Raw genomic sequence first — 19,433 nt, 5'->3', positions numbered from 1 at the left:
CCTCTTAGGGGCTGGTATTGTCAGTGTCTGCCACCAGACCTGACTCTAATCCATCTTTCTCCAATGCTCTCAGAGTCCTTGAAATAATTGTATTTAAATGTGTCCCATGCAGCTTCACCGCTGTGTCATTATCCTCGCGGGATCCACACTTCGAGGCTGCTAACGGTCTTCTAGAGCTCATTACGAGCCCCTCTGAGTTGTCGGAAATGGGGCATGCTACTGTCGGAAGCAATATTATGCCCAGCTCAAGTGCGCGCCACCATCACGCCTCTTATCATCCCGCAGGAGTGCATTTGTCACCTCTTCAGCCCAAGCGCGCAGAACTCGGCCTTGTAAAAGGCCCTTTTCTAAATCAGCCCTACTATGGGGTCAATTAGCTACACACAGGTGACTCCATTTCCTTACTCTTCGTGGTTTTTGGGATCAAAGTCAGGCTTTTACATATACTTGACAAGTGCCTACCGTCAGGCTACACTTCTGGTCCTTTCCTAAGGATACTATTAAAGTATTTCATTCAGAGTGACCGGACCTGCTTCACATCATGTGGCAAACGTCTAGGAACAATGACCAAATATCTGTCAAATTTCGTAGTCTTTCTTTAACTTAGCATGGCATATGATCTTTTTAAGTACCCAAAACAGGTACTGAAAATCTGTGCACATACTCAGCACAAACTATAGTGCTATTTTACAGTGACTGTCTTTGGAGAGGCCCCACACAACTTTGTATCACAGTGGGAAGCTGCAGTGAGCCCCCAGCTCCCAGAGAATGACATCATCACAAGGGACAATAGCCAGTGCTCTACAGTGCGCTATGTTGCTAGGCTGCACGAGGTTAGGTATATTAATCAGATCAAATGTATTTTCAGCTCACAACATTTTATTTTACAAGGAGCTTATTGCAAGGTAACCCCACTGCAAATGGAAGAAGGGCTATAATGTTTTATGATCCTCGGCGTCTATGTGTTTTTAATGTATAATTTTATTGGCGTATATCCATATGCATAGTAATGGTTTTCATAAAGACATTTTCATACAAGAATACCACATACTTTGACCTATTCTCACACATCCTACCCTTCCTTTTCATTCTCGCTTCTCTCCTACTATTCTTTTGCATTTCCCCAGGCAGTTTTACTTCTACTTTCGGTTTGTATGTGTTTGTGTGTGTGTGTGTGTGTGTGTGTGTGTGTGTGTGTGTGTGGTTGTGGGTGTGGGTGTGTGGGTATGTGGGTGTGGTTGTGGGTGTGTGTTTCTGTTGCCTAAATAAAATCTAGAATCCATGAATGAGTGAAAGCTGTGATATTTCTGCTTTGAGTCTGGTTTATTTCACATATATCATCCCATATTAAAGAGGAAGCAACTGAAAAACCCAGTATCACTGTGGTAATGAATTAACGAATGAGCAAGGGCTGTACCGCACAGCCTTGTGTTTCAGTCTTGCTGACCGTGGTGTTCTCCATCGAAGCTTCTGGGGAAATACCCATTGTGAGAAAAGGACACTAGCAGAGAAAGGAAGGTTTCAAAGAAAGGTGTGTCTCACTATTATAAATGCCAAGAATTCCACAGTGGGGGAAAGAGGCCAGAACTGGTTTTCTCAGTCACACTAGCATGGTGTCCATGCTCCTGTGAGCAACTCTAGTGGAACTTACAGGGTCGCCAAAATCAAAGAGATCATACTGTAACACGGGGATTATTTTAGAAAAAGAAAGGGACCGACAGGAGTCTGAGCGGACAAGGGAGGATAACGGAAGGGCTAGTTTTATCAAAATGCATTAAAAGCCTGTAGGAAGACGTCATTAAGTAAGCGCATTATTATGTATAATTGATATATGCGAATAAAAACTTTAATTGTCACTTTTTATTAGGGTAATTATAAATACGCCTGGACCAAAGAGAAAGAAGTGTTTTAGAGAGAGAGAGAGAGAGAGAGAGAGAGAGAGAGACATGGCTCTTTCAAGACATTTCTCTCCAGCATGAAGTTCAGTAAAATTTTCCTTGAGATACATGTTGTTAAAGTCTAAGAACCCTAATGTTTGAAAACCTTAGAACAAATCCATCATAGGTTCATTTTGAAAAGTAAATGGCTGAGAAGAGGAACTGAGGCAGTCATCCCTATAACCAGTATTTCTGTACCGTGATGACCTCCAACATTGGAGGGAACAAAGTGTCTGTTGGACAGTCAGTTATGTGGGAAGAAAGCAGGAAGCAACACTCAGCCCTCAAGGCAAAGCAATATAATTCAGTCACCTTGTAAGTTTGTTAAATAATGCTTTGTGGAATATGAGAGATTCTTAAATAAATATCCTTTGAGTATTTGTTGAGTAACTCGTGTGTGAGCGTGCACGCGTGCGCGTGAGATACTGTTCCACGCTCTTTATTTTTGAAATTTTTATAGCACCCTTTACTTTATCTCTTGTGTGTGGATAAGGTCTGTGCATGTATGTGCATATGTGCACGTGTTTGCAAGTCCATGTTCACTTGCAAGTGAGCACATGGAGGCCAGAAGATAATCTCAAGGGTTGCTATTGTTCCTCAAGTGCTATCTACCTTCATAAGAAAACAGGGTGTCTCACTGGTCTTGAATTTGCCAAGTAGGCTCTGCTAGCTAATGAGCAAGCTCCAAAATCACCTGTCTCTGTCCCCACCACAAGGATTATACGCATGGGCCACCAGCTCTAGCTCTTTTAACACGAGTTGTAAGGCTCTATGCCAGTCCGTTCCCTGGCAAGGCTAATTTTGCAAACTGAGCTTTTCATTCCAGCCATGACTAGGACTTTGTTAAGCGTTTTAAGATTATAAGAATGAACTGAGTCAGGCAGAGTTCTAATCGCACCACTCAGGAGGCAGAGGCAAGTGGATCTCTGTGAGTTTGAGGCCAGCCTGGTCTTCATCGCAAGTTCCAGCATAGCAGGTCTGTATAGTGAGACACTGTCTCAACAACAACAATTTATAAATAATGGTCATTGTCCTTACTCTGTTTAAAATGTAAAACTAGTTCTTCTGGAACTACAATTGTTTGGAATTAATTGTTTTATTCTCTTTTGAACTGCATTTTCTAGCTAAATCAACATAGGCAAACTAATCTCTCTGAGGCCTATTTCCTCGCCTATGATGTGGAAATAATATATATTTCATTGAGTGCATATGAAGAATAGATTAAATAAGACATATAGTAGATGTTTTCAGTAGCTATTAGCTATTATTTCACTTTTATTATTATTTTAAGAACTGTCTTATTTTTATGGAACCTTTGCAATCCAACTTTGCTGGGAGAACAATGCAAAATTTACCTGACATTAAATAGCTCTGGTTTAGCTAATTCATTGCTACCACAAAGTAATATGTAATTAACTGTTGTATTATGTCAAATAGAATCCTGGATACAAGGAGCGATCACTTTACCCAGACTTCTCAGAAATAAGTTAAGAGAAACTCCAAGCTTCCACAAATGAAAAGGACATCGCAGGAAGGGATGGGCAGGAGAAGTCAGTGTCAGCAGTAAGCAAACAGTAACTTCAAATCACAGAAGCTGGGGTAGGAAGCTGTATTGGGGCAGGCAGTCGGGGGGACAGGGAGTTGACATCAAAGAGCACTGAATGTTTCTTCATCCAATTCTAAGGCCACCAAGGCCTTTAAAAATCTTTTAGCTGTCTTCCCACTCCAATGCTCAAATATCGTGTGTGTGTGTGTGTGTGTGTGTGTGTGTGTGTATGTGAAGAACCATTTTCCCTCCTCTCATGGCTCTTGTCCTGTCTCTTCTTTCCCTGTCCTTCTCCTACTCTAAGTCTTTAAGAATCACAAATGCAGGAATGACACACAGTCAGTCTTTCTTGATGTAAAATGGGATGGTACAAAGACGCTGTTAGAATATTAGCTGGTAGGTTGCTTGATCTAGCTGCTGTGAAACTAGAACCCAAAAACAGATGAACTAGTTACAGAAAAGGAGGTCAAGATAGGGGATCAGGGATGGAGATCAATGCAGACGTTCATTGTCAGCTTTGGTGTTCTTTTTCAGCAACACTTATTGCCTGAGGGAACAAAAGGAATGGAAGGCAGAACTCAAACAATGTCAAAACTGTTTGAAAATGTGGTTTCCAAATTACCTGCTCTGAACCCCAGATTTTAGTGTGGTACCATTTCCAGCTGATGACTGTCTCATAAGTTCGTGCTCTTTTGCTGTTGTGATGTAATCACAACTATAATCCGTGCATGGCAGGCAAGCATGTTCCCTCTGAACTACGTCTTCAGTCCTTACAATGGAGGCCTGAGGAACTGCCTCTTACCCACCTACATTCTCTGAGCCACTCCCTCTAATTTAACTACCCTGTGCTTTAGTAAGAGTGTGCTATTGCTCTCATGATTCAAGTACCCACAAGTCTCTGAAAGATATCGATATGGGTCTAAACGTCAACTCAAACAGCAAGTCTTTCCTCACAGGGAAACTATGCTAATTAGTATATCTATAAGCAATTGACTTCACTTAGGTTTGCATTCATCGATTGAGGTTACTCTTTCACATAACAAAGAGCGACATATAGCTCAGAATCTCTAATTGGCTACAAGGGTATAAGCATGAGCAAAGCAGACATAGCCTTTGTGCCTCCCTGACCCACAATCTACGGGAACTGGGTATCATTCAGTGAGAGTGGTGGCCAAGGAGTCATTCACAGAACACCTGTGGCATAGCATGAAGGGCCTTGCCTCTATCTTGACTTTACCTTACAGATGTCAAAGGACCGAGGATATCATGAGTTGCTGTACTTTCAAGTGAGGACTACCACGAGATTCAAGCTTTAGTTCATGTTTCTAATACACTTATAAGTTCTTATACAGAAGAACCAAAATGACTGTGATACACGTGTTTATGAAAGGGTCTTGTCCCTTTTCTGCCACACTCCTGTTTTGTTTAGTTTTGTTTCGGTTCTCGCTGAATTCTACTGCATTAAGGGCCACCCACTTGTCCATATTGATATTCATTGAAGCTTTATTCCAGTGAGCAATATTTTCTTAAAGTCCAGGGCCTCCAGGACTAGAGCAATGATTTAGCATTAGGAGCACATGCCACTTCTGCAGAGGGCCTGGGTTTAACTCCTAGCAACCATAGAGAGGTCACTGCCTGTAATTCTAACTAAAAATGATCCAATACCGTCTTCTGGCCTTCATGGGCATCTGCAGGCATGTGGTACATACACATATACTCAGGCACCTGCACACACACTTAAAATTAATGAATAAGAGATTTCTTTCCTTAAAAGCCAAGTTCTTCTCAAATTACAGGAGTGAGGAGACTGGAGAGAGATTATTTAGCAATTAAGAACACATAGTGCTCTTCCAATGGACCGGAGTTCAGGTACCAGCACCTCTGGCAGGCAGTTCATGTAAGTCCAGCTCCAGGGGATCTAACATTCCTGGCCACCACAGGCACCTACACTCAAATGTATATACCCACACAAATCCACATATATGCACATAGTTAAAGAGAAATAAAATTTCTAAAAAGAATGGTGAACAACATAAATGGCTCTTCAGAAGACAACTTTCTGACCCCCCCACACACACATAACTCAGTAAATCTGCAAAAGACAGAGAACTACCAATCCTAACGCATCCTCCAGAGAAAGGACTGAGGAAGTAAGCCCAGGGATTGCATTTTCAGAATCACTGCACAGAACCAAAAGAACAAGTAAGGCTCTTAAGCCATCTAAGACTAAAAGATCAGTGTAGAAGGCAAGAGATGGAGCTATAGCTCAGTGGTTAAGAGTTGGCTGTTCTTCCAAAGGATGGGAGTTTGGTTCCCATCATCCACATAACAGCTTACCACCATCTGTAACTCCAGTTCCAGGGTATCCCTCACCATCTTCTGGGTCCTGTAGACAACAAGTATGCACATGGTATATATATATATATATATATATATATATATATATATATATATATATATATATATATAACTCTGTATGAGTATTTTATATATATATATATATATATATATATATATATATATATATATACAGATTTTTTTACAAGGTCCCAAAGTTAACAACCACCTACCGAGTTCTCACTGATACCTATTTTCAGCCTGGAAGTGGGCACAACTGAAGTACATGAGTAACTTTGGATGGAAAACTTTACAAGTGGCAAAATGAGGTTGACAAAATTATGAGAGCAGGACAGAGTGGCATACACTTGTAGCCCAACAACCCAAGAGGCAGAGGCAGGAGGATCAACCAATCCCAGGAGTGAGACCCCACCTCACATGGATGGATGGATGGATGGATGGATGGATGGATGGATGGATGGATGGATGGAAAACCATGTGGTTAAAGGACAATCGACAAAGCTAGAATCTGGAGTCAGTTTTGTCATATAGCCTTCAGATGGGACTTCTAGTTCTTACTCCAGAGTTTTCCATGTGAATAAATTACACACATCAGACAGCCCTCCTTTACTGCCTGTGGTGGGGATCTTGGAATGGTCTGGATCCCCTCAGCAGTCTCTCTCATGAGACCAACTGAATATCTTTGGTTTCTCTTACAATCTTTTCTAGACTTATGATTTATACGAAGTTTCATCTGGAATAGAGCTTCAGAGATCTACATTCCTTGTATGTAGACCATAAATTTTAGAATTAGATGGCTGTTAATATCTTGTGTAAGCTTTAATCATGACAGACACAATTCTTTCTTGTGTCACTTATTTAAACGTTTTGACTAAGCAGTAGGTACATGGAACAACCTCTAAGCCAAACAGGGAGCAAGCAGCTCTCCCCTCGTCGCTCAATTTCCCAAAAGGTCAATAAACTTTGCAAAGCAGACTGACATTGGGTTAGTGGATTTTTTTTTTAATCTCCCCGATGATCTGGACTAGTAAGATGGCTCAGAAGCAAGCCAATACTGAATTAATTTCCTTTACAATGTGCAATTCATGTCTCTGGTCATTCTTGATTTTCAATAAAAGTAACCTCACTTTAGCCAGAGCATCCACTCCCTATCCCTGAACCTGACCTTGGCAAGCCTTTAAGCACATGTTTAAACATGAACAAAAGGAAGAATGGGAGAGACTAATCAAATCAATGGGTGCTAGTAACTCAAGTTACTCAGCTATGCCATGGAAGCTTTCATCCTTAAACCAAGCACCTTAGACAAATGCATTACTGAGCACAAGAGTCTCATGAAGCCTTTATGGAAATGTGGATCCCCTGGTCATTCCCTGACGATTCGGAGTCCACTGTCTAGAAGATGCTGAAAACACTCTTAACAAAGAAACTAGAGTATTCCATTCGTTGTGCCCAGACTTCAGGTTTATACGCCATGCTTCATTTACTGCATGAAACCGTTCTGTTTTTTAGACACTCTAGTGCAAGAAAATTACATAAGTTGCCTGCACTTACAAAGTAAAAACGAAAATGGTAGCTTCTTTCTCCTGATGGAGTTATCCAGCATCCAAAATATAAATACAGCCCCAAACTGGCAAGTCCGATATTAGAGATAATTAAACTCACAACTACTAAGATTTAAGGGGGAGAAGAGAAGGCATAGTTCACAGAAAGGAAAGGTAAGCAACAGTGTCAGAAAGGAGGCAAGGTAATTTTGGCAAGCATCTCAGCTCTGCCAAGGGCCAGGTCCCATTCGTGGGAAGGCCAGCAGAAGTCTATCGGTATCAATAAGGTAATACAATTTCTATAAACGTGTCAGGGGGGGGGAAATGAAAGTTTTGCATGCAATTAATTGCAAAGACAGTTCATAATGGCAGCCTCCTCTTGCCTTTCCAAATTAATGAGTCAGAAAAGCACTATTCTCAATCGTATCTTCAGAAGTGGGCAAGCCCCCCTCCCGGGTTCCCACTAAACAGAGACAAGGACCTTCAGCTAAATGCTGCAGTGCCCTCCAGTTCAGAAAGTCGAATTCAAGCTGTAAAAATCCATGTACGGATTCTTTTCTGGAATCCCGTTTGGTTTCAGATGAGCAAGGAGGTAGAGAAAAAGATAACGATTTATCATTTGGGGCAATGTGCTTTACAACACTGAATGCAACTCATTTGAAAGATATGGTGTTCTTTGAAGAAAAAAATGCCCTTTTTATCAATGACTAAAAATTTATGCATGCTAAGAAGTAAAACGAGAGCAAAACAAAACAAATGGAACCTGGATTTATTGTTTGCAAAGACTGATTTCTTAACAAAGGTTCTTTCTGACTGTGGTTGCCCTAGGGTGTGTGAGTGTGTGTGTGTGTGTGTGTGTGTGTGTGTGTGTGTGTGTGTGTGTGTGTGTGTGTGAGAGAGAGAGACAGAGAGACAGAGAGACAGAGAGAGAGAGAGACCTATTATTAGGGAAGAATTAGTATTGAACCTTTCTTTTTATAGAATCCCATCTATGAATAGACCAAGCCTAGTGGGCTCAAGCTATCCCAAAATTAAACTTCAAGGCCAGGGTAACTACCTGGGGGTTTGCATTCTGCAAAGCTTTGCCTTTTAAATGAACCAACAAGGGCCCACCTGTGCTTGCTACATGTCCCTTGGATAATTAATGCTGGTAATAACACCTAAGTGTTAGCACACAAAGCACCTGGAATGTGACTCGCTGTACACATTCTAATCACACCCGCCACCGAACTCTCCAAATGACCTTCTTCAAAACAATGACTGTCTTTGAAACCACAGAAAGCCAGCTGAGGAGGCAGGTTCCCAGCAATTGCCTGTGGCTGCGTCGTTCATAAAGCCAGAGCGGCACCAAGCGGCTGCAAGCGGTATTAGGTTGTCACCCGGTATTTACATCCTCGGGCCGAGACTGCATTTGATCATCCTTCAGCCTAGCTGTTTCCAGGCAGCTGAGATGGTAGTGTAGGTCCCCACATCAGGGGACCACACCCAGAGTAACAGAGGCGTCCTCACATCTTAAACGTCGTTAAAAAAAAAAAAAACCCGTGTGTCTGAAACTCCTTAAAACTGTAAGAAGCTCTATACTTTAGCCAACACCACAGAGACAAAGGTGGTGAGGAGGGGGGGGTCTCACTTTTTACAGTTTTGTTTGCGATACTTGCATAGAATTTCCTTTTTTGTAAGGCTGTATCATTGTGTACTCACAAAAAAATAATGAGAAACACTGTTTCTATATTATTTATTATAAAGGGAGATAAAATGGAGAGAATGATAGGTCTGTCTGTCCCAGGTATGGTTTCTGTGACTTTACAGCCCTTGTCCAACTGAGTTAATATCTCCCACTGTCTTAACTTAGCTCTCCCCTGCTCCAAACAGTTTGCTTATCTCTTTCACACACCTATCTCACCATAGTGTCCCAAGACTGCTCCCCCTACTTATAATCTGATTTTTTTTCTTTTTTAACAATATTTTTCTTATTTTTCTTCTTTCTATCCCCCACCCCCACAATGGCTCAGACTCAAATAACTTGGGTGGCTTCAAAGACCAGTATCAGAAATGGCTTCTCCCTCCTGTGGCTTCCTATAATTATAGACATATCATTTTCCCACAATGCTTCAGCATCGTTAATCACTTCAAATACAGAGAAAGCCAGGCAAGCTTTTCTGTGAACAGAGAGCTCAGGGTCCCATTTCAATTTGTGATTATATCAATAATCTAGAGACTGTCCTCTGTGAACTAACCCATTTCTAGAGGAACCAGAAGGAAGCTGCTCAAATCATATAGGCACACCCTTGCTGACACAGAGAATATCTGTTTGTATGATAGAAAATTCCACATGACATTTGTCAGCTGCTTTGTCCTGCATTTCTAAGTGGCAAAATTAAAAAAAAAAAAAAGGCAATTTTGTCTTCCCTGTCAGAGACTCTATCATTAAAAGCAAGAATTATTTGTGGGTCTCTCTCTCACACACAGCAGAGGTCAACACGAATCTTAACTGCTTAGAGATCAAAACAAAACAACAACAAATTAATTCTGCCATACTTTTCTAAAATACTCTAGTGTAATTTTCCTGCTGAAACCCCTATACCCTGAGACCACGGGCAAATCTTGTAGCAATTTCACAGATAATCTTACTGCATATTGGAAAGATTAGAGGAAGCAAATTTTCTAAAGAAATCATTTCATACAGGGAACAAAAGCTTAACATAAACATTGGGTATGTATTGATTATTTCTCATGAATGCGGCTTTAATCAGAGGATCCCCAAGCGTAGAACAATAATCACACAATGTCCAAAGAGGAAAATACTTCCAGTTCTCAACGGAAGATAACAAAGGGGGATGAACAACACAAGCAGCTGTGGCCAGGCAGTACAATCACAAGACTTCAGGAGACTGGGTTTAAAAACAGAGTGCCTATAAAAATAAATACATCGATTTGTTGAAATAAATGCTTCTTGAGCACACACATCTGATGTACAGTCCTCCTGATGACAAACAATGCCTCTCCCCTCCTAAGGCTACACTGGAGGAGGAAGACTGTGGAATTGTGCAGGGTGAGAATAATAAACAAATTTACATAATGTCCTATTGGGTAAGGACATAAATCTGCTGAAGAGCTACATGCTGGTGACAGGTAGAACTCTATGAGGTAGGTGAGTGAGACCGGAAGGAAGTCAAGGAGACCAGCATATGCGGAGTCACAGAAGCAAATTTCAGGGCAGACAGAGCTGAGCTTCAGGGTCCTCAGGAAGCAAAGAGTTCGGTTTCCCTAACCAACAGCAGTAGGGTCACTGGGGCTGGAAGGTTGTAGGCAAGAGGGGGAGTGGCAGGTTAACTCTTGGAGAAGACCTAACTGAATGATGGAAAGACTTACAGGCCATGTTGGAAACTATGGATTCTTTTCTGGATGTAATGAGAAAGCACTGGAGGGGGATGCGAGAAAGGCAAGTGGTCTTGTTCGTGTGTTTGAAGGGTTGTTGATGATGAACTTTGGGAGACTGACTGTAGAAGGGTTAGAACAAGGCAACCTGTGGGGTTAAAATTACGCTCCAGGAGAAAGAGAAAGACAATGGCAGTAGGGCAACATTTGTGAACGATTAAGGAAACTTTTCTTTACCGGAGTTACACAATCTGAAACTCCTATGGTGTGTAGTTTTTCTTTAAAAAGAAGGAAACAGAATCAAGAGGCAAAAATTGTATTCAAGTTCTTTAGGGCTGATCAGAGCTAGGTCAACGTTAAGGCCGTTGCACCACCCCTTGAGTTTCTGTCGTATCAACCTAATACAGGGGCAGGACAGCGAAGAAGCTTTGCCGATGGTGATTGATTTGGAATAAACGGAAATGGAAGTAGAAAAGAAAAAGGAAGAATTTTGTCCACAGTAGTTCAGGGAGCAAGCAAATCATTCTTCGCTGACTTGATGGATTAGTCACACTGAGGCCGGATTCCCATCGTGGCTGATTTTATTTAATTACACCTGTAGCTGCCAAACTCAGCCGTATTGAGTCATAACGGTTTTCCTACAAAGATGGTTGTTATCCAACTGATCTACCATATTTGAACACCTTGCACTCTAATTTGCCTCTTACTGAAATCACTAGGGTTGTGTTGCCTTTTCAAGGGCTCCCAGCTGGCCCTATCTGTAGTCAGGGTCCAAATGAGAAAGCCATTTGCCAGCGATGCCCTTTTATCTATTAAACCACAGCATGGAACATGTCACAAACAGCTGAATGAAAACTAAAACCATGAGCCCTCAGGCATGTGTGGCATCATGATTCAAATCCTGGGAGTGCATTAAGTTTCAGAACAATTTACTTTATTGTGGTTTGTATTCGGATATTTACTTCATGCCGTAGGTATATTACCTCACGTAATTTATTTTAAGGATCCATTCATATATTCATGTGTGTACCTTTCAGGAGCTTCTTGAACATGGAGAAAACACAACTCCATTCAGCTGTTCATTCAGCTAAATATTTATTGTTATTAAGGTCTTATGCACACGGCAGTATATACTGGAAATATAGTGGTGAACAACAGGGAGAAAGACACTTAAGATGACTATAATAAAAAAAATATGAATGAAGCCATCAGATTTTTTCATTATATCTGCAAATGTTGATTGCATGCCTGTTAGGTGTGAAATACTATGCAGGATGGTAGGGATACAATAGCAAACAAAATGGACAAGGGTCCTGCTTACTTCACCTTTTTTCTTTTTCTTTTTTTTTTTGTTTTTTTTTTTTTTGTTTGTTTGTTTCTGGAGACAGTGTTTCCATGTGTAGCAATGGCTGTCCTGGAACTCCCTCTGTAGACCAGGCTGACCTCGAACTCACAGAGATCTGTCTGTCTCTGCCTTCCAAGTGCTGGGATTAAAGGCGTGCACCACTACCGCCTGGCCATCTTTGGTTTTCTATGAATGTAGTCACAGGTCAACACACATACTCAAAGAAACAATGTGTGTATAAGTAATTCATATGAGGCTGGTTTTCTTATATTACAGAAACACCAAAGGTTAAGAAAATATGATGGAAAGAATAGTGAAGGGCTGGGGAGATGATGGCTCGGCTGGGAAAGGCGAGGCTCACAACCAAAAATGTTAGAATAGCTAAGCTCTTAGGTGAGAACTGAAGGACAGGTAGGGACCTCGGGAAATGGAGGCAGGTTAGCTAAAAGGCTTAGGGCAATGAAAGGCCATGATCAGGTGCTCATTTCAGGATTTGACTCTGGTACTAGCCAGCAGAAAGAACCAATGGCTGCAAAGAATGGAGGCATCCCAGTAGCTGGGGTTACTATCGATTCCATTTAGGGGACAGGGGCATTACCCAGTCACCATGAATATCAAGCGCCCATTCCCTCATTTCCTACAATCTGGGACATATCCAGCCCCTTCTCCTTTAACAAAGGAAAAGAACAAGGGACATGACAGACACAACACCTTTGGCATTTGGCAGCGTCTGGAACTAACTGCCACAAGATACTAGCCTCAGATTTTAAGTTTCTAACAAATGTTAGCTTCACATTAGTTATGCAAATACAGATTTAAATATATGTAGATTTATGACAAGATCTTTAAATGTAATGTATTTTTTTAAAAATCTTCCAAAGGAATTTGTAACATAAAATAAAAATGAGAAAAGGGCACGCAATGGCCATCCGAAGGGGTTTTATATAAACACAGTAATGAAGCTTGTTCCAATAGCAATAATAATATAAACCCACTGATTTCTTTTCTCACGCAGCTCATTTTACTGAGCTTTTACATGTATCAGAAGGCAAAAGCAGCTGGCAATCTGGAGTCAGGACGATTTCATCTTACTTTGCATATGCAGGCCTCATGCTGTGGAATTAACAACTTTTAGATTGTTCTCCTGCAACCATGGAGCTGGTGCATTTGGATGTGATGTATATTTTTTAATTTAAATAAAAGACATTTAATATTGATTTTTGTCATCCATATTCAGGATGCCATCCAAACTGCAAGACCTACTCGGTAATGAAAGCAGCCCTTCCAGAGTCTAAAAAACACCTCTGATTCTGTGTTCCATTTATTCTTTGTACAAATTTGCTATTCCACAATGCCGTAACTCTCACCAGTCCAATCAATAACTATTGATAATTTTAACAACAATAAAAAAAATGTTGTTCTCTAGATACTAATCAAGCATATTATAAAACGTGCTTTTGGGGATTCAATAAAAATATAGAATTAATTCATTAAATATGTGGCTAATAAATCAGTAACGTATTGGTGTATTACCAAAGTAACACATTTTCTATGACGATAATTCACTTTGTACTAATGAGCACACTGAGCATAAGCAAAGGTGTTCGAGAGAGCCTTTCTCTGGCCGCTATGGACATGACTGCCAACATCCTAAAAATGTTCTCGATGTTTCTCGCACTGGGACCAGAGACATGGTACAGAAGATAAGAACAAAGCTCTTGTCATGCAAACCTTGTGACTTGAGTTCCATTCCTAGAACCCATGATGGAAGGAAAGAAGCAACTCCTGAAAGTTGTCTTTTCCCCTCCAAACCCATGCAGTGGCACTTCCGTGCCCATGCTGACCCCTACACATTAAGAACACACACACACAGAGAGACCCAAATAGTAAATAAAATAAAAAGGATCAATACCTCTGGAAAGGAGCAAGAATGGTTTTTTAGGATTATCAAAATATCTGCATAATAGTTGTTTATAGGACTCTGTATAATCTCATCCCAGAGAAAAGAAGAGCACTGCCCTCTGCAGGCGGGTTTCCACTCTCATCCCAGAGAAAAGAAGAGCACTGCCCTCTGCAGGCGGGTTTCCACTCTCCACAGGGGCTTTGCTAGTTTTAGCTCTTTGAGGTGGTCATATCCCATGCCACCACCGAATAGAGAAAGACAAAACAACTTTATTAGAATCAAATATTTCCCCCAATGGATAGTTAAAAAAAACAAAAACAGTGTTTGAGGCTTTCAGTTTCATTGAACTACAAGAAATGAAACACGTTCCCTAACTGACAGCTGTGGTTTCTTTCTAGTGTTAGAGGAACACTAGAGGAGACTGAAAAGTCAGAGCCTGTGGAAGAGAAGAAGAAGAAATACTTGCTTTAAAATGAATCTCACAAAAAAAAATTTATAATTTCCTGACAGATATTCTCCTGTCATCTTCAAAGACTCTCAGGGAAGTTTTATTTTCATCCTTTTTTTTTAAGAAAAAAAAAGAAAAAAGGTCCTTAATCATTATCAAAAGAATTTAAATTTGAGATACCCATCTGTCGCAATTTTTAGAGGCCCCAAACACCCCTCATAGAGAAGAACCTTGGTTTTGAACTTCAGTGATGAAACAAAGGTCTCCATTGTACAATCTGCTTCTACTGTTGTGAGGTAGCTAGCAGCTTAATGGCAACCTTCAGTCAAGAGCCTCTTGTCCTACAACACACTCATTATTCAAGAGAAAACAATCTACGTTTTAAAAATGAAAGAATCTGTGCTCATACAAGTGTTTTATGGTGTGTTTTTTTTAATCTCCGATCCAGAGACTTTGAAATCGCCAGAATTGCGATCTTTTTTCCTCTCTGAAATAATAAAGAGATGATTTAATTATCATCTCATGGTCCTCTTTCTTCCCATGCACAGATTGCAAAGTCTAAAAAAAGTCTAATGAAAGCATTCTTTCCTGGCCACAACCCTAGCTTTTAGAAGATGATTATGTACTTGCTACCAGAGGGTCACCACACAAGGCCAAAGTCACCATGCAGGTGCGTGAAATTTCCCCAAGTACCAGGCTAACATAACCCAGTCTCAATGGCTCTGAAGGGAGAGACAGCTCATGAAAACGACTATTTTTCTATGTCCATTAATAATAATCTTTAAACAAACATGACAATACGATGAGATTCAGGCAATAGGCTGATTTTTCCAGCATTCCAACCAACTTGTGGTTTGAATTAAAAATAATCATAAAAAGTAGACAAAACTAATATTTTACAGCAACGTTCACCAAAGTAATTGAGAGAGTGCTTAAATGTCTAGAGGAACCTCTAGAAAAAAATATAGAAGCCTACCTCATTGATTTGCTACAAATGATAGCATATGTTGTGTTTTATTTTGAATTCTCTGATAAATGAATGTTTATCCTGGGATCAATGGATCTGGGTGAATGGCAGATTGCAGTAGCAATTGCTTTCTTACCAAGAGAATTATCTTAAATCAGATCTTCTCTGTTTGATGAAACCTAAATTGCAGGGGGAATATTTAAACATCTGAGGAGAAAATCCATAGATAAGCTAACACATGGCTCCAAGATGCATTTAGCAAAACTAATTGTCTCTATTATTCTTTTATTCTCGGAGCCACAGATAGAATGTATAAGTCAAATAACAAAATGCCCTGTCATTATACCTTCTTGACCAAGGACTGTAGGCCACCAAAGTAGTATATTTACTTCAAGTGAAGTGGGAGGCCTGGAGCAAATGAGACAATTACATCGCTGGCAAGACCAGCTAAATAATGAGATTAAGAGTAAAGACACCTTCGCCATGCTGTATTACTATTTGCAAGGACATAGGAGTGGTGGTAACTGTCTCTCCTGTATACTATTGGTGGTCACAAGTACATCCGAGGATCAAAAGTACTAAGAAGGCTTGGCATTCGTAGGCGAACACACAGCCATGTCGTGGGGAAAGCAGTAGATACAGCACCCATGGCTAAGATGTGTCCCTGAGATAAGACGGTCCTCATTCGAATTTTATGTTTACCGAACCCTGGATAGGAAATCCTAGGGGAAAGCATTTAGCCTTTTTAAAACTGGTAGCAGAAAAATAAGTTTTTAAAAGCATGAAGTATTCAAAAGCTGATTTCTCATTGCTTTCTTGTTCCATACTCTGAACACCCCAGCCGCTGGTGCCTTCACTCTTCTGTGACGGCTCTAAGTACCATGTCTGCGCACCCCCAGGCCTTTTTAGCCGTGGACACCATTGTCCTGGCTACATCCAACCTAAGGCTTCCTTTCTCTCCTGCCTTTCACCTCCTTCTCTCACGCCGAGTGGCAGACACTGAAGAGTTTGGGCAAAGACAGCCCTTTCTCTCCTCTCTTAGAACCTTCGCTCTTTGTTCTTGCTGAGTTTGTCTACTGTGGTTTTTGCTTTGAATCACCTTACAGGATCAGAGACTTTATGCAAAGAGAAGGCAGCGCCACCCTAAAACAAACTAATCTGTTCTCTTCAACATTCAGCAATACGTAACCTCCCTTCCGTGATTTTTAAGTTTTGGTAACTGGCAAGCGTTTATCAGTCACTCAGGAGCAAGGAAAGAAACATGAAAGCCCAGGGCTCGCAAGAATCCATTCAGAAGCCCGCTCACCAATTAAATGGTGCCCCTGGAGGTTCGCTCAGGTCAGATATCGGAATGAGAGGAGGTTGCCTCGCATTTAGAAGAAGCTGACTTAGAGCCCCAGGCCTGAGATATTCTTCATCCTTTAAGGGACTTATTTAAAATAAATAGCCAGGGCTTTGTCTCTTTGCCACAGCCTTGCCTATTATGAGTCGAGGTCAGGAAAAATGGCTTCTGTTCCCTACACGCGGCTAAGAGCGAAATGGCTCCTTTGAGGAAGCAGTAAATCACACAATCCTCCCAGCGAAGGACAAATGGAGTTTGCGGTGTGCCTCTGGCTCAAACAGGTATCAACAGGGCTCGGACTGCAGCCCTTTAGGTTGCAGCCTCGCTCCAGGTGTTTTCCAACTGCCCTTTGAAGAGATCACTCCATCTCTCCGGCACCGGCACCGAGCTGCACCCAGCTAGAGAGGCTGGCTGCTATCTCACTGCAGATTCTCCACGGCTGTCGGGGACGCTGGCTAAGACAAAGACTGACAAATTGCACCTCCTTCCATTAATTTTCAAGTACATTTTTAAAGCACGGGCCTCTGAGGAAGTACTTTGAATAGTGCTGTGGATGTCAAGGACACATTTAAAATATCTCTCACTCATAATTTTTGAAAACCTTCCTCATTCAGAATTGTCCTGGCTTGACAGCTTAGCTCTGTTTGGAGTGTATTATTTTACAATGTGCTACAAACTGATTGAGGACCTGACATGACTGACTTCACCCAAACAAGAATCTTTACATCTATTTGATTGAAAAGAATGTTTAATGAAAATGCACATACAGATGTCCCATGTAGCATTCTGCTAGGTGGAAAAATGTCCAATTACATAATTAATGTCTTTGCTGAAAATACGTCTCTACCCGCTGGCCCTCTACGAAACCCCACACTCTTTTTAAGACAGAATGCTGCAGTTATCAGAAACCAGTTTGACTGAATATTCATGATCTCTTTGTCTAAGGAAAAATCCAGGACTTTATTTCCTACACATACATGCACACTTTTAAACAGAATTTAATATAATTAATAGCTTACTTAGCCATTCATTAAATCCAATGACATCATTTCTTCTACAAATGGCTCATAAAAAGAAAAGTATAAGACAGAAATGGGGTTATTCTAATTCTCTGGCCCAGGCTAGAAAATTAACTTTAAGATTAAACACAGAAGAAGAAGTGGAGAGGAAGACAGGGAGGTAAGGAGGAAGAGGATGAGAATGAAGGAAGGGAAGAAAGAGGAAGGGGAGAAAGAGGAAGAAATGAAGGAAGGGGGAGTGGGGAAGGGGAGGTGGTGGAATCTATAGATAACCCCATAAAAGGAGAGAAACCAATCATTTACCACAGGAGAGACTATAATTTGCTCTCCACAACCTGATGGCAAGACCCCATTGCTGAAGACAACACCTACATAATTCATTAAACTTGGACAAGTCTAGCTGGTACCTACTTTGAGCCTTCACCCCTATGTTGTAGTGTCTTTGGTACAGAAAGGTACTCTGCAGGCTATCAAAGGAGAAACATAAACACAATCCAGCTACAAACCCTTTTATCTACAATGATGTCCTACGTGCAAGGCATGCTAGGACAATGGTGGCACAAAACTTGCAAGAGTAATCAACCAATATCTGACTTAATTTTAGGCTCCCTGCACTATATCGAATCCATATCCAGTTCTGTTTGAGTGATTAAGAACCTGAGACTAGATGGCCCAAGAACCTAGGGTAAAATCAAACACTTCTGTTCTACTAGAAGAACATAACAAAGAAATGACTCCTAATCACACTCTACTGTACTCATAGATCAGTGCTTTGTTTGTCCATCATCAGAGATGCTTCCTCCTACAGTACACTGGAACATGATGGAGGAGTGTTTATGTGTTACTTTCATTATTAATAAAGAAAACTGCCTTGGCCCTTTAAGAGAAAATTAGGTAGGTGGAGTAGACAGAACAGAATTGTGGGAACAAGGAAGTAGAGTTGGGGAGACGCTTCAGGCATTCGCCATAGTGAGTCTCCATGCTGCTCCTCTCCGAGATGGACGCAGGTTAAGATCTCTCCTGGTAAGCCACACCTCGTGGTGCTACCCAGATTACTAAATATGGGTTAAAGGAAGATGTGAGAATTAACCAATAAGAGGCTGAAACTATGGGCCAGGCAGTGTTTTAAAAGAATACAGTTTCCGTGTAATTATTTCGGGTGTAAAGCTAGCCGGCTGCCGGGTGGCGGGACGCAGCCCCGCCGCTTCACACTACAGGAACAAACACAGAGACCCACAGCCAGACAATGTGCAGAGAGGAAGAGACCTTGGAACATTTAGCCCTAAAAGCAATGTCTCCATAAAATCCCTCCACTCAGGACTCGGAAACGCACAGAAGAGGTGGCTGCAGGAGTCTAAGAGTCACAGGGGACAGAGGACACCAAGGAAATAAGGCTCTATAAATCAACAGGATTTATGCACATGTGAGCTACAGAGACTGAGGCAGCATGTACAGGACCTGCCTGGGTCTGTCTCAGATGTGGTCCTCTAGCCGAAAGAAGTGGACATACGTCTCTATCCCTAATCCAGAAGCTCTTTCCAATTGATAACCACTTGCAGATGAAAGATTAATTTTATCCAAGGGAGTCTCACTGGAAACAGACTACTCTTAAGGGTAGGCTGCATGTCAACAACAATCAAACTCAATGG

The sequence above is a fragment of the Arvicola amphibius genome, chromosome 4 (assembly GCF_903992535.2).
Source record: "Arvicola amphibius chromosome 4, mArvAmp1.2, whole genome shotgun sequence".
In the NCBI taxonomy this organism is placed as follows: domain Eukaryota; kingdom Metazoa; phylum Chordata; class Mammalia; order Rodentia; family Cricetidae; genus Arvicola; species Arvicola amphibius.
The sequence above is the reverse complement of the archived record's forward strand: the minus strand, read 5'-3'. Positions refer to the sequence as shown.